Genomic DNA, 14,648 nt, shown 5'->3' on the forward strand with positions numbered 1-14,648 from the left:
ACTTAGCTCGATATTTCGCTTAGAACTGAAGTAAAGTAAAATTGCGAAGCGAACGAAACGAGAGTCAAGCCAAACGCAAAGCCACAGAAAAAGGCGATTACGACGGTTAAACGGCTAAACGGCTAAAACATTGCGAAGACTCAGGATGATGATGTCGATGGCGATAGCGCGAGCGATGACGGCAGGAAGGAATTAAATGGAGCGTCAGCAGTGTAAAGATGCTCATAAAACTTTTCGAAAAAGGCAACACTAAGAAAAAATGGTAATTAAAGTCGTTTATGTGCCGGCTACCGTCCAGCCGTGCTGTGCTCCAGTGCCAATAGACAATCGCAATCGGAAAATAATTTTGCCCACGGCGACGCCGATGGCGACAGCGTCAAATGGCCAGTCAGTGTTATGGTACGAGTACAAGCTGACATATGGTACACACATACATAACATGAAAGTGCTCTTGAGCCACAAAGCATCATGTGTACGAGCATATAATCCGCATGTGTATGCACTCGTATCTATTTAGATATCTGCTGAACAACTCCGTGTTGGTGTACTAAGAAATAATTCGTTTTCTCCTTCAGCTGGAGTTGAAGGCTCACAACGCTCATATCTCTATCAGTACTTGCAGCAATCGTATTCGCGACTTACAGTTGATTAGTAGCTTTAGCGATTCGAGCATATCATTTAATTTTAATACAACTATGACACCTTCCAAAATGGGACTTCGAATGTATACTTGTATGTATGCGGGATGCTGTTCTTTTGGCTGTCTAACTGTCGTGACATATCGCAATTTTACTTATGTTTATAAATATCTGCACGAGCTGAATATTCAAAGTGCTCTTATGCATGACCCTGTAGCGAAAACCTGCACGATCGAGAAATAATTACTGATTTAAAAATAGTTATTTAAACTATGGAGACTACAGTTAATTATTGAAGTTTTAAATCGAACCAGTCCCCATAAAATGTATGGAAATGCGATCTGAGTCTTTGTCTGTGGCCTTGCCTAACTAGTTAAAAGGGACAGGTATGTATGACATACTCTCTTTGAGGCAACGCGTTTATTTCTAAGGAGGAACTCCCTACTATACTTTTCAGACGCTTTAGCATTCAGCGAATTGTATAGCACGGTAGATTTACAACAACGACAACAGAACGAATTGCTACTCATATATGTATAATAATCACTTGAGTGTTTGCTTTCGTTTAGTAACAATGGAATGGGGGACTAAAAAATATCGTATTGCGATGATTGCTTACATAAGGCCCAAATGAAAAGTATGAGATTCTCAAAAAACTTAATATTTCGAGAATGTTGGTTTACCGCAAAATTTATGGTTCAGAAGACGAAAGTGAAGTGTTCGCCCTCGCGTGGTTCGACCGAATTCAGACATAAAAACTATTACAAACGCATTCGCAGGAATTTCCTTCAGAAAACAGAAAAATTCTGACAAAGCGCTTGTAGCAAATTAAACTCAACTGATGCAAGCGGCTTCTTCAACGGCCATGAGAGTATTATTTTTACAGATGAAAAACTTTTCACCGTTGAAAAAATTTTTAATAAGCAAAACGAAAAAGTCTAGGCAAAAACTTCCAAAGACGAAAAATTTATATTCCTAGGGTTCACAGTGGTCACCATTCAGCTGCTATATTGGTTTGGTGGGATCATTGGATTTTCCAGCAAGATTTTGCTCCAGCACACAAGACAAAAACCACCCAGCAATGGCTTAAAAGCAATATACCTAAATTTATTGCTGCAGATGATTGGCTGTCTGGTGTCCAGATTTGAATCTATTGGACCAGAGTTTGAGGGAGGGAGAGTTGTAGAACATACACTGCAGAAGTTTGGAGAATATCAAAAAAATATTTGGTTCGATTAGCGACGTCAAAACCAATAGAAAATGTGCGTGCTGCTATTGAACAATGGCCGAATCGTTTAAAGGCTTGGCTGAAAGCAAAAGGTGAACATTTCGAATAAAACTTCGCAAATCGCTCAATTAATATATGCGTTATTAAAAAAAATTAACTTCATTAAAAAAATATATTATAAACAGCCTAAACTTTTAACAGAACTTATGACAAGTATACATATGTATAAAACGAACAGAACCTCCACAGATTTAGGAGCTATCATCTCTATCTTACGAGCGGACTGACTGCTCTAATTGTTGAGAGAACATCGAATAGACAATAGAGAATTAGAGAATGAGCGATAATGAAACAACTACAGCGTTTCTATATTTTTGTTGATTGTTCAGCAGTTTTCAGAGTTCAGTATATAATGCAAAAATATCTGGCTTGAGTCTTATTAAAGTCATGTTGCCATAAATATACCGACAATTATGTAAATTTCTTCCTCCAATGGAGCTTTTGAATTGCTGAATATTGTTGCTTTGCTCGATTATTACCTTGCAGGGTATGCGCTCATGTGAGATGAATGCAAAAATGAAAAAAGTATAAAATGGAGTAAAACATTGCATGTTGCAGTTGGCAATTAAACATGAAATTCTGGAGATTAAACTCAAACATATTGACTGCACTCGTATGAATAAGAACAGAAGAATACGTGAGGCGATCAATAAGTCCGGACGCTCGCATAATACATTAAAACTCCTTACCTCTATATTTGTTAAATGAAGTAAGATCGGTCATTTTTAACTTTAAAACTTGGACATTGAAATTCATGAATTTTTATTCTAATAATATTTGATTAATTTTTTAAGCTTTGTATACTTTAATTTCAAGAAGGTTGGTAAATTGTAGTTGTAGAAGTAAATGAATATACTAATCCTCAGCTTTAAATGCTAAATTGCAGGTAATATTGCACAAACCTCGTTCGCAATTATTTTTGTTGTTTATTTTCTTTTTAGTCGACCACGTCAGAAGTGTTCAATTTGGTCTACACTGGCTTAATACACAACTATCTAGCTATACTCCAAAAGGAAAGCTAAACTTAGAAAATATTCTGAGCAGAATAATAAGTATTTCATTAAGCCTTATTATGTGAGTATTTTTCTTAACGCAACTGAACATTTAATTAATTCGCTCCATTTAATATTTGTAGCAATTAGACAAATAAGTTATATCAGCGGGAACTATGAGGTTTGTTAGAGTATTCATTCTTTATTATGATATATGTATATGAAACTGCATGTGAAGTTTTCATAAACCAAAACTTAAAATCGTCCGTTATCATACCGTTATTAACTCATATTATAGGTCATAGACTCACTTAGCCTCATTATTATATTTTGCTTCATATCGAGATGTGTATATTAAAATCAACATGGTTAACTCAAATGCCTAAATTTAATATATTGGGTATATAAGGAAAAAATCAACCAGTGAAACGGAAATCATTATACTAGAGATAAGGAGCTTAGATCATGTCCTAAATCGATATCATTATTATTGAGCGCTAAATCACATTATGTTTCTAAAAACTTGACTGAATTTATTGAATTTCAATCTGATTTTATTGAAATATCACGTATATTAACTAACACAAACGACTTAAGGTAAAAAATCGTTATATCGGGTGGAGTACACATTTTCTTTTACGGTATACCATAAAGTCCACAGTATTATTTTTGTTTGAAAATTTTTATACTAGGTATATAGAGGCTAGGGAAGGTTTTACTTATTTTTGACACAAGCGCATGCTATTATCATAAAATTATTTTCTCCGAATTTCCACATACTCGATATCTAGGGGCTTGAGAAGCTATAGTCCGATTTTGACAATTCTAATACTTGAGAGGATAAACATTAAAGGCACTATTGTTGCAAAGTTGTATTCCTATTATATATCATATGAAATTTAAAACTGTGTTAGTAGTAGTAGGCCTGGTAGTGATTAGATTTCAACCATTTTCACACCATAATATAGAAATGTCAGGATAACTATATATTACGTAGAGAATTTGGTGGAGTAGGTGCTGAGGTATAGGATGTCACCAAAAGTTGAGCGGATTATTGCAGGAATTACAGTCCATGGCAGATTGTGAAGTAGTACAGTGCGTCCAATGCTTACAAATAATTAGAAGAGGTACGGAAGAAAAAGAAAAATTTCGTATGTAAAATATTTAAAAGGGTATGACAGAAAATAAATGTTGTCGATACTTATTTACGTTAACATGAAATAGAAGAAAGTTTTCGAAACAAGCGTAAATCAATCAAATGAGAGAAATATTTCCGTGTAAGTGTAGCTCAAAACTAACTGTAAAAGATGTTTATAATTTAATTGTAAGCAATTACTCTACCTTTCTGTTTTAACAGTATAAGTTTTGATATTTCTATAGACGGATATATATGTATATATATGCAGGTATTAGTTTACACATTCATAACAAATTGATTTGTACAATCATATGTATGTGTGTATGTAAACTCATTTACATATTTCCCAGGGAGTCCACATAGCTAGCACCCGGCAACCATCTTTTGACAGCGCCATTTTAACGAAATTCCGAATCGCCTAATCGATATACGAAATCAAGCCATATTTTCTAGTTAATGTTTTGAATAGGTCCGTGACTTATGCCTGTGTGTAAAACTTCAGATGTATCAAGATGCTTCAGCTGTCGAAGCGACAACGAATATGAATACAAAGTAAAAGCATAAAATATTTTAAGACACTGTTTAAGCTATTATTTTCAAACGAATGACACTTATTTACTCACTGACGGGCAATCATTACGTTGCACAGTGGAAACTTTTTATAAAAAATATATACAAATTTTAAGTCAAATAATTTGGGACAAAAACTAAAGTTTTACCAATCTTTTTCAAAAAATGTTTGCAATTTTTGGTAAAAGTTTGGAAATTCTGTTAAAGAACAACACTTTTGATTTCCAATTCCTAGCGTATGAAAGTAATTGTATTACTTAAATACGCATATAATATATAATAGTTATAAAAAAGTCTAAGTTTCATTGTATGTTTTTATAGTGTCAAAGTTTTGTTTTAGTCAATGCAAGTTGGAATTATGTTTCGATATATCTTACATGTTTATGCAATAAAAATTTGAATCTTTAAGTTTGTCTTTCACTTCTTCTTATCGATTCTTAGTGCGACCTCAAGTAACTATACACTTTAACTTATACAAAAATAATCTAACCGAGGGGAATTGGTATCGAAGAATTTCGAGAATTGCTTAATAAAAAATGCTACAAGCCTTAAACATTTATTTAATTATATTTTGCTCTGTTCGGAAACACTGTACATTATCATGGGCACAAAAAAAAGAAATCTATAGGCAAAAACAGACATATGCACTGGGATCCACATAAATGCTGTCGGGGTCCTCGAAAAGTTATAGTCCGATTTCAACAATTTTATTGTAATAACTTCATTGATTTTTGTACTGTATGAAGGAGTCAGATGGATTCAGATGGTTGTTATATGGGAAGTAGGCGTGGTTGTTATCTGATTTTATACTTTCTTACACTGTATCTTCTCAGCAATTTGGTTGATTTAACGTCAGAGTTTTGGAAGATATGTACATAAAGCCATTTATGGCGCGGGGCCACGCAAACTTTTAAAAAGTTTTTATCATAATTTAGTGCTTTGTTATGGATCTATATATGTTTTCGCTTAACGACACTTTGTGGGCGCGGTGATAGACCGATTCCGCCCATCTGCAATACCAACCCCCATTGAGCGACAAGGAACACGTGTACGATACTTAAGTTATCGCTTGTACGGACAGACGGGCAGACAGACAGTCACATGGAATTCAACTCGTCACCTGATTTGTTGTATATGTATATATATATATATATGTATCGATTAATTTTTGGCGTTGACTCCTTGTCGTTGCAGTTGATCCATCTCATTTATATTCTACGATTTTGTTCAGTCTGTCAACAGGAAACATCACGAGCTGCAATGATTAAAATACAAGCATTCGAGTTTGCCACACGTCACATTTTTTCAGTCCATTCTATTTGGCATTGAAACGATTCAACTGGACGCCCAGTCAAATGTGTGTTTTTGCTTTTATTTTATAGCATCCATCTTTTACCACTTCGGACTGAGTGTCTGCGAATTGTTTGCTTACATTAAACATAATAAAATGTGGATAGAACTGGTTAATAAGTTAAAGTCCAACAAAATTAAAAACCCACTTAACGAAATAAAACTGCAAATACTCGTAAAAATGGGAGAAGGTAACAGGGCATTTCAGCGTGTTGCTTTATTTTGAACCTTCTACCTTTAGATGCTGTCGCTGCGTCCCTGTAACGTTGCTGGGCCGCGAAGTGTTGCAGCGTGGCTGAAGTGGTTGCCGCTCACCTGCTCTTGCACCGGTACCTGTACTCTGCCGCAAACAATCTGCCAACCAAGCGAACATACATACTCCATTCAATTGGAATAATGGCGATTAAGCCTGCGCAACTTTTGCGGCGCGAATGTTTGTTTATCACGGTTAGTGCAACACCAAAAAGCCCGAAAAAATTGTCGCCTTTATCGTGTTGCTATTCTGTAGTTCCTTCGCGAATATTTTGTGTTCGTATACATAGCATAAATACACCGATGTGTAGAGGTTCTTAATTGAAAGACACATACGAGTACGCAAATTATATAAAAAGTGCTAGCATTGGAACGAATTCGACACTTAAGTAAATAGGGAACGTAGATTGCTCACGGTAAATCGCTTAAATACCCAATATATTCAAATATTTTCAGATTTAGGGTCTGACGAGATATACATATATCTGCCTAAATCGGAGCGATTTAATAATGTTGTAATGGGTAAAGAATGCAGTCCTAAGCTTGGTCACTATGGATTGAGTGACTATACTGGAAGGAACTTGTCTCAGCTCGGTCGAAATAAAAGCTTTCTGCCATATGAAGCAAATAAGCACTGATTATTTTATTCCAGCTAAGAAAGTGCCAGAAAAAGATCTTAAACTAGTTTTCTTTGGTTTATTGAAATGTAAAAATTAAAGTATTAATTGTTTTCAGCTAAACTACAGTTATACACATATTATGGATGGAAATAAATTATACCAATATAAGCCACTATATTTTAGTGAAGTATGGTGTGAGGCTTGATCTCATAAATTATATTATTATATATTACCTTAGTTGTCTCGATAGAAGACACACAAATTGATTGACCAGATAAAAAGAAATTCGCTGAAGACTCATGTTGGTGTGTCACCGAGACTTACCATATAAAGTATAAATTTCAATGAGTTGTTAAGAGTTTGTATAAACATTGAATAATAGTACTGCAATTACGAAATATGATAAATCCTATAATAAAGTCTCAACGACCATTATGCCTACTTTTTTATATTTATATACATATGGTATAAATAAATGATACAAATTCGAAACCATTTCTACGAGGTTTTAAAATTTTCATTACAAAAACTCAAAGATTCTTATTCCAGCGAAATCAAACAATGTAAATGTATTTGAAATCAACTTCAACATCTTTTTTTATTTGTACGTAACATTTTATTACAATACTAATACCTTTGAACCTAACCCTGAATACCCTTATGTACAGAGGAATTGTTGATATATTATATATAACATTTTATTGACGCTGCTTTAATTAAGTATTTGTGGTTTCTGAGCATTGTGGATCTACAAACAATATTTTTTCTCTATTCAATGTCGTTAAAACTTTTAATTAAGAACAATGTGATAGCTTTAAAATTCTTTTCCGCGGGTAATTTGTGTACGCTCCGTCAATTAACCAATAATACAAAATCATACAAGCAGGAACGGAATAAAATTATTAGCTTTCCGTTCACTATTTTTCAATACCCTGTTTATCACTGTCAGATGTAAGTAATAATTAAAGAAGCGAAAACTAAAAAAGTATACAAATCAATAAATAATTAACATGATTATTAACATTTGAATCAATCAAAAGAAAGTGAATCTTTCTCACAAAGACAATAATTTGTGCAACAAAAGGCGACCAAATAGAAGGGGTTTTTATACTCTCGCAACATGTTGCTACAGAGTATAATAGTTTTGTTCACCTAACGGTTGTTTATATCAACTATCCATCCTGCCCCTAAAACTGTGTAGCTAAAAGCATTAAGTTCCACGCTGTCATTTAAATAACAAATTTACTTAAACACGCCCTCAAGGAAAGTAAAAAAAAAAAAATAAATAAAATATAGTTTAAGGTTATGGCCAAGAATTTGGCTTTATTATAAAAATAGGGGTTTGTCATTATGTATTAAAAATGATTTCGGGCAAGTGTCCACGCATGTAAATAGCCCAGCGCTGTTAAACGCACGATCTAGGAGGCCCACCACGCTCTCCGAAAGTTTCCTTTAATAAATTAATTGTTGAACCAAAGGTTGTCCATATCACCATCCTCCAATTCAGACACGAAAAAGTCAATAATCATGGCTACGCTCTATTGACTCCAACATTATGGCCGGCCTCATTTTTGAAGGAATATAGACCAATAATTCCCTTTGAAGACCAATAATTCCCCTAGAACACACCAACCAGTGAATTTTTGAGGATTTAACAGCGTCTCAACAATGCCTTGTGGATTATCATCACTACAAATTTGATAATTTCGTTTATTAACATACCCTTTCAATCAAAAGTGAGCTTCATCGCTAAACAAAATTTCGATTTGAAAATCGCGATCAGTGGCCTGCTTGTTTTGGGCCCATTTGCAAACGTTGTTACGGAGTAAGTCTAAAGAAACACCCTTTATACCCTAATTATAAAATGAACAACAAACAAAAATTCTGGATCCCTTGACTATGGATCCACCTAAATATTGTCGGTCGATTTACGGTCTATTCAAATAGTTTCTCTCAAAGTCAACTAGACTGATTTAAATTCTAAAAATGTAAAACATCACATTCTTTTTCGAATAATATACAGTACAATTACCATACATTACCAATTAAGTAAGATTAGGGATTGGATCTGTAGGTTCCTATAATTGGAAAACTTAGGTGACACGTTAGAGTGGAATCTTCTTTCCTTACTTCTATATGTATAATATTACTCAAACTGTTACAGTAACTTTTCAAATATTATGTAATAACTATAAACTCACCAGTAAGAAAATTACTCTATCCACATTCATATAACTGAGGAAGTAGCTGCAGCTGCTTTAAGGTCAAATCTCAAAGTAAATAGCCCAGTTGTTATTGCAGCCGTGAAGTGAAGAGCAAGTGATTGTTTATTTATACATTCATTATTCTTATTATTATTATTGTTATTAATTTAAATTTTCTTTCATAGCAATTTAGCTCTTGCTGCCGGTGTTTTTACTTTTGGAAACAGCCGCTTGTCACTTGATGCTTGTAACACAAAGAGACGCACTCGACTCTTTTAAATGCTGGTTGCTGCTTCTGGTGTATTACAATTGTTTTGGTTTGGTGAAATGTGTTTTGTTTTTGTTTTGTAATTTTTATTTTTATTTTTATTTTTTTTTTTTAACTTTTTCATATACATATGTACACTGACAATTGTAATGTTTTCTTTACACTACATATAATTTTTTTGCTATTATTATTTTTGCCATGGACTTTGACTTATTTGCATACGAAAGCAAAGTACGATGGCCAGTCGTGGAAGCAGACGGTTGTGGACTGGTCGCGAGTATCTTGTAGATACTTACCAACTCTTAGATATACAAACATATGTTTGCTCATTTGTGCTGATATGTATGCATGCATGTACGAAATCTGGCCTCTTCGTGAGTCTTACTTGTATATTTGGATCTGTGAACGCTTTACGTGCCTACATACATACATATATAGACAGTGATATAAGTATGTATGTACATATCTACACTTTAACGTACAAGTATATATTGCTTCTTGAGAGTTTTTGGTGTATATTTTACTTATTTTCGAGCACTTAAATTACTTTTAATGGGACACGTTAAATGGGTCGATGCGAAACCAACATGAAGGCATATTACGCGCATTTTCGCCACTGCCACTACCGCAATCAAAGCTGTCACTCCGCCCCGCAAATACAATTTTTAAATTTTTCATTTCTTTCCTGTTTACTCTGCACATGATTTCGAAATAATAACAACTCTAGAAGCTGAGAAGCATTCAAGCATCTTCGCCTGGCTTTCTTCCAGGGAATACTACAACCAATGCTTGGATTTCAAATAAAAATTTTCGGTTTGAAACAGGTTGGAGTTGAAAATGAGGCTAAACAAATATTAAATTAAAGCAACTTGACTTGTTCTTACTGAGCTGAACGTAACGAAAATAACCTGCGAGAAACCAAACCTTCTAAAATGTTTTAACTAAAAATGCTGAAAAGGAAGTGCATTTATTCACATAAATGATAAGTGCGCAAAACAGCCGCAATCAGAAGTAAAGCCGATAAAAATTAAGCCGTGGCACGCTAAAGAGACCCCTGATAAGCACAGAGCTTGCTCGTAATTGTTATGGTAAATCACCCGTTTCGAGTCATTAAAAGTTTTTGATTACATACTTGTATTTTACTTTGTTTATCTTAAAAACAGAAACAGAACAGAAACTTTCCTAGCTTCCAAATTTAGCAACACCACCTTGGCTAAGACGGAACGAAAAAACAATTTTAAACATCAGTTTGGAACAAAAAAAAGAAAACATGTAACTAATTAAGTGATTAGGCCAATCTAAGACGAAGAAGGACGTACATATTATATGTAGCATGATTATTTTTTGAAATATTTCAAACGCTTTCGTTTCGAAAATTTTGAAAGCCAACTTTAACTGAGCCATTAACTGTGTCTTAATTTTAATTTTGGCCATCTCAAGTATCATGTGCAATCAAACAAACAGTGATCAGAAGCTCATTTCAGAGTGATTTGATCTGTTTCTGGCACACAACTAATTATTGTTCACTAACCAATTCTCTCCTGGGTTAACCAGTTGGCAGTAGGCATCCCACTACGTCCTGTATATTCCTACATCCACACTCATATGTATGTGTGTATGTGCGGACCTGTCGCCCACTGGCCGACGTCCGGCACTTTGCAATTCGACCACTGCCAAAAACGCACGCAGCTGCCTGCCGCGCTATCATCAAGACGCCCATGCAACTAAGTTTCACGCCTCTTCAACAAGCGTGCACGCGCACACACATACATACATGCAAGCGAATAAGCTTACGAGCCAAAGTTTATATATTTCTACTTTTTTCTTCACTTGAACCACATATATGAGCACTCACTAAAACACATAGGATTCGCACAAACGTTGTGCTTTTTACCCAATTTAAATCTCTGTTTCTCGTGTTTCATTTCGGCTGCTGCAATTATCATATCCACTGGCAGCCTTTTTCGACTGTTATTGTAATGTGATTGTTGCTACATTTCCTATGAATATGTGCGGACACATTTCGTGTTCCGACTCGCGATCCCTTGGATGCACAAGTACTCGCACAAGCTCACGTGTGCGCTCCGCACATTGGCGCTATAACCTGATGCTGCAGCGCAGAGAACACAAATATACGGCACAGAAAAGCGTACGACCCAGCACAAACTAACGCCACGTAATTCCATACGACACAGGCCACAAACTTACTTAGATTAAAACCAAACAAAGCGAAGCGCATTTTTACGTCTCCACGCGACGCGGCGCACTTTTGTAATGACAACTGGCGCTCGAGTGCACGCGCTAGTCTTCCGGTGGCGTTCGTTGGCACACTCCGGGTGCTCTCGCCGTCGGCCATTGGCAAGGCGCCACTCCGCACTTAATAGTAGATTTAGCACCCTTTTCTCACCTGTATGCATTCACACATGCTCTCTTTTCTGCGTACTTACTCGCGGCATCAAATGCAATCGCTTTCGCGCTCCTAGCTGATCAGCAGCAAGCGTTGAAAGAGAGCACAAAATTAGATGTATTTGAGAGCATAATTTTGGCAAAGAAAACTCATCTTGTCACCTCTGTGAGTTAAATATTACTTCGCTGCCGCGGTTTTTTAAAATTTCGTTTTTATTTTTGGCGCCTTTTCTAAACCTTTCATCTTCCGCATCAATTACTACCTTTTACAGTTTCCACAAAATGATATTAGAGATTTTTCTTAACATATATACATATATCGTTCTTGTATGTCATGAAATAGTAATACAAGTGTTATTACATAACTAGAACTCTGTTAAACATAAAAATGCTTATGTCATGAGCCAAACAAATTTTTTTTTGCAAATAGTCCATTTGGATATATTTTGATTATAAAACTCGATAAAATGGTCGCCTTAAAGGTTGTGTATCCACAACAAACGTTAAAAACTTTTTGATTTTAATTCCTAAGCATAGAGTATATCTATGTTTGTAATTTTTTACTTATTTAGCTAAAATTTTAAATAAAGATGGACTAAGGGCATAATAATTCTATCAGAATTTAAGATTCGAATTAATTTCACTTATGTATGTTTATCATTTAAGCTTAAAAACGCAACTTAATTATTAGGTAAAGAGGCTGCTTTTTCGTGATGCCATGAATAATCTAACTTGGACAGCTAGAGACGCGTGTCCATTGTGATGCCCAGAACTCCTAGGTATGGGTATGGATCAAAAATATATCGACCACAAATTTTTTTAGCAGAATTATTCAAGCCTTCCACTTAGCAAGACAGGTCAAACTTACAACTACATATTATATGTATGTAAGCAGATGTTACTCCAATCACTTTTATGCTTTTAGTTTGTTTCACAAGCACTGGGCGACTAACTCAGCAGGCCAACTAGATTAATTGTAATGTAAACTCGTTAATTAGATTGATTATATTTCTATATCGGGTTTTTTCTTAAATCTTAAATGTACTATTGTCTAAGCTGTGCTTCTCCAGGTAGAACTTATTAAAATCCTTTATTGGCATTTCGGTAGTTTATATACTATCTACAATACATATTGTACATATCTTACATTAGATTATAAACCTTAGATTGCATTGCGGAAAGTCGTCTTCCAGGTACCGACTCTATGTTCGCTTATCGCTAACTTGGATGCATTTTTCAGCTACCAGCTTGGGATTTGTTCTTTTTTCGATGGGTGTAGATTGAAAGCGCCATTAGGTAGATCAATGCTACCGTTTTAATATAGGGGACCAGTAAACCACCGACATCTATTACCGAAACAGTAGACATGTAAGAGACACAGCCGAAAAGCCAATAACGAGGCAACAAGAACAACAGCGCTCTCGGATGCTCAAAGTAAGAACCGTGAAACCGCAATTTTGTCTGTTCAAGTATGTACTTTTTGGGTTTCTCACTGTCAGTTGATTCAATTTTGTTGCTGATGCTGCTGGTTACCCTGCGGCGGCTACCACACATGGGACATCTATCACACATATTGTTAGTATTAATTTTATTTGCGACGGATGTCTACATACTGATACATTATGTGTATATAAATATTAACATGTTTGTTGAGAGTTTAATACAGGTACACATACTGATGCACATTTAGTTGTTGGTTCCACAGTAATTTAAGTATTCAACTGGCACTCACAAAATAAAGTGGTATGACTTAGCCATTGTTGCAGCTGCCGGTGGTGAGGACCACCGAAAGTCAAACTAATGCAAAATAAATAAATATATATAAGTCCCGTCTACTCGACTACTCCTCACACATCCTAACTACCGCTATACAAAGCATTGTCGTTTGTGATATTACTGTCAACTACCGGTGTGGTTGCTGTCTTGCAGTCCATGTGGATATTTGGGATAAACGAGCGCCGTTGGGAAACAGGAGTAAGTTTTCAGCTCATACCCCCAACATGTTGCACTCAACGCATTAGAATTTTATTTACCGAACGGACGCTTGCATCATGGAAAAATGCCGTTAGTCCATTACATATGTAGTACATACATAGGAAAGCATCCAAGCGTAGAGACAAATACATAAATTTAACCACATGCTACCAAGATCATCAAACATGGAATAGACAAAGTAATTATTAGTATTCGATTACATCAGGTGAGGATAGGATCTAATAAAATATAGTGTGCAACAGCCGCATGGTAATATTAGAAAGATAAGCAATATTTGTCATTTCAATAAAAAATTTAGAAGAAACACCGCCCAAAATTCAACTTTTCCTCCTGAAACTAAAACAATCAACAAAGAAATTCTCTGTCATCTGTTCCAGTAAGGAAATTACGATGTTTAAACATACTAAAACCAATACAATTATGTGCAGATCTAATTAGGTTATTTTATTGTGTCCTTTAATTAGTTAAAATTTGCTCCCCCATGTTTTGTTAGAGGATATTAACTGTCAAACTTATGTTTCTTATTTCAGTTACCATAAACCTATAGTTTCAATAATAAAAATTCTTGAATAACCTACATGTGTCGTAAGATAATAAAATTTTTTAAATAATATTAACTTCTCATTTATTCAATAAAAGAAAACAATTTGTTTTTTTTATCGGTCATCACGCTCAAAAAGTTTAACTTTAATTAATATCAAAGAAAACGAAATACTGCATAAAAAATAAATAAATAATTATAATTGCATAAGTTGATAAAAATATGCTATGCAATAGCTTTACCGCGGCAGTCTCCGAATGCCACACATATCTTTTCTTTCTTATTGATCGTTCTAATTAAAATTAAATATACTTTGTTTATGTATATGTTAGGAAAATATATCCAAAATTTAAGTAAACAAAATTGTTCGTAAAAACTTATTAAAT

At 34.8% G+C, this 14,648-nt stretch overlaps 1 protein-coding gene and 1 long non-coding RNA gene across 3 annotated transcripts in view; one reads left to right on the forward strand and one right to left on the reverse strand.

Annotated features, from left to right (window-relative positions):
• Positions 1–11,649, reverse strand: part of LOC106623286 (uncharacterized) — a 65,586-nt gene extending 53,937 nt beyond the window's left edge. Inside the window, exons 1-2 of the mRNA XM_070106588.1 lie at positions 11,529–11,649; positions 9,050–9,738 (exon numbers count right to left, since the gene is read on the reverse strand). The gene's annotated coding sequence lies outside the window, so the exon portion shown is untranslated. The remainder of the gene's footprint in view (positions 1–9,049; positions 9,739–11,528) is intronic.
• Positions 11,650–13,010: 1,361 nt separating this feature from the next.
• On the forward strand, positions 13,011–13,883 carry LOC118683005 (uncharacterized). Of its 2 annotated transcripts, none has more exons than XR_011396625.1 (3): positions 13,011–13,301; positions 13,383–13,700; positions 13,796–13,883. It is a non-coding gene; the product is annotated as an uncharacterized lncRNA (long non-coding RNA). The 2 variants fall into 2 exon arrangements; XR_004978838.2 differs by lacking the exon at positions 13,796–13,883 and having other exon boundaries at positions 13,011–13,160; positions 13,226–13,301; positions 13,383–13,755.
• The last annotated feature ends 765 nt before the right edge of the window (positions 13,884–14,648 follow it).

This window comes from Bactrocera oleae, chromosome 2 (genome assembly GCF_042242935.1).
Source record: "Bactrocera oleae isolate idBacOlea1 chromosome 2, idBacOlea1, whole genome shotgun sequence".
In the NCBI taxonomy this organism is placed as follows: domain Eukaryota; kingdom Metazoa; phylum Arthropoda; class Insecta; order Diptera; family Tephritidae; genus Bactrocera; species Bactrocera oleae.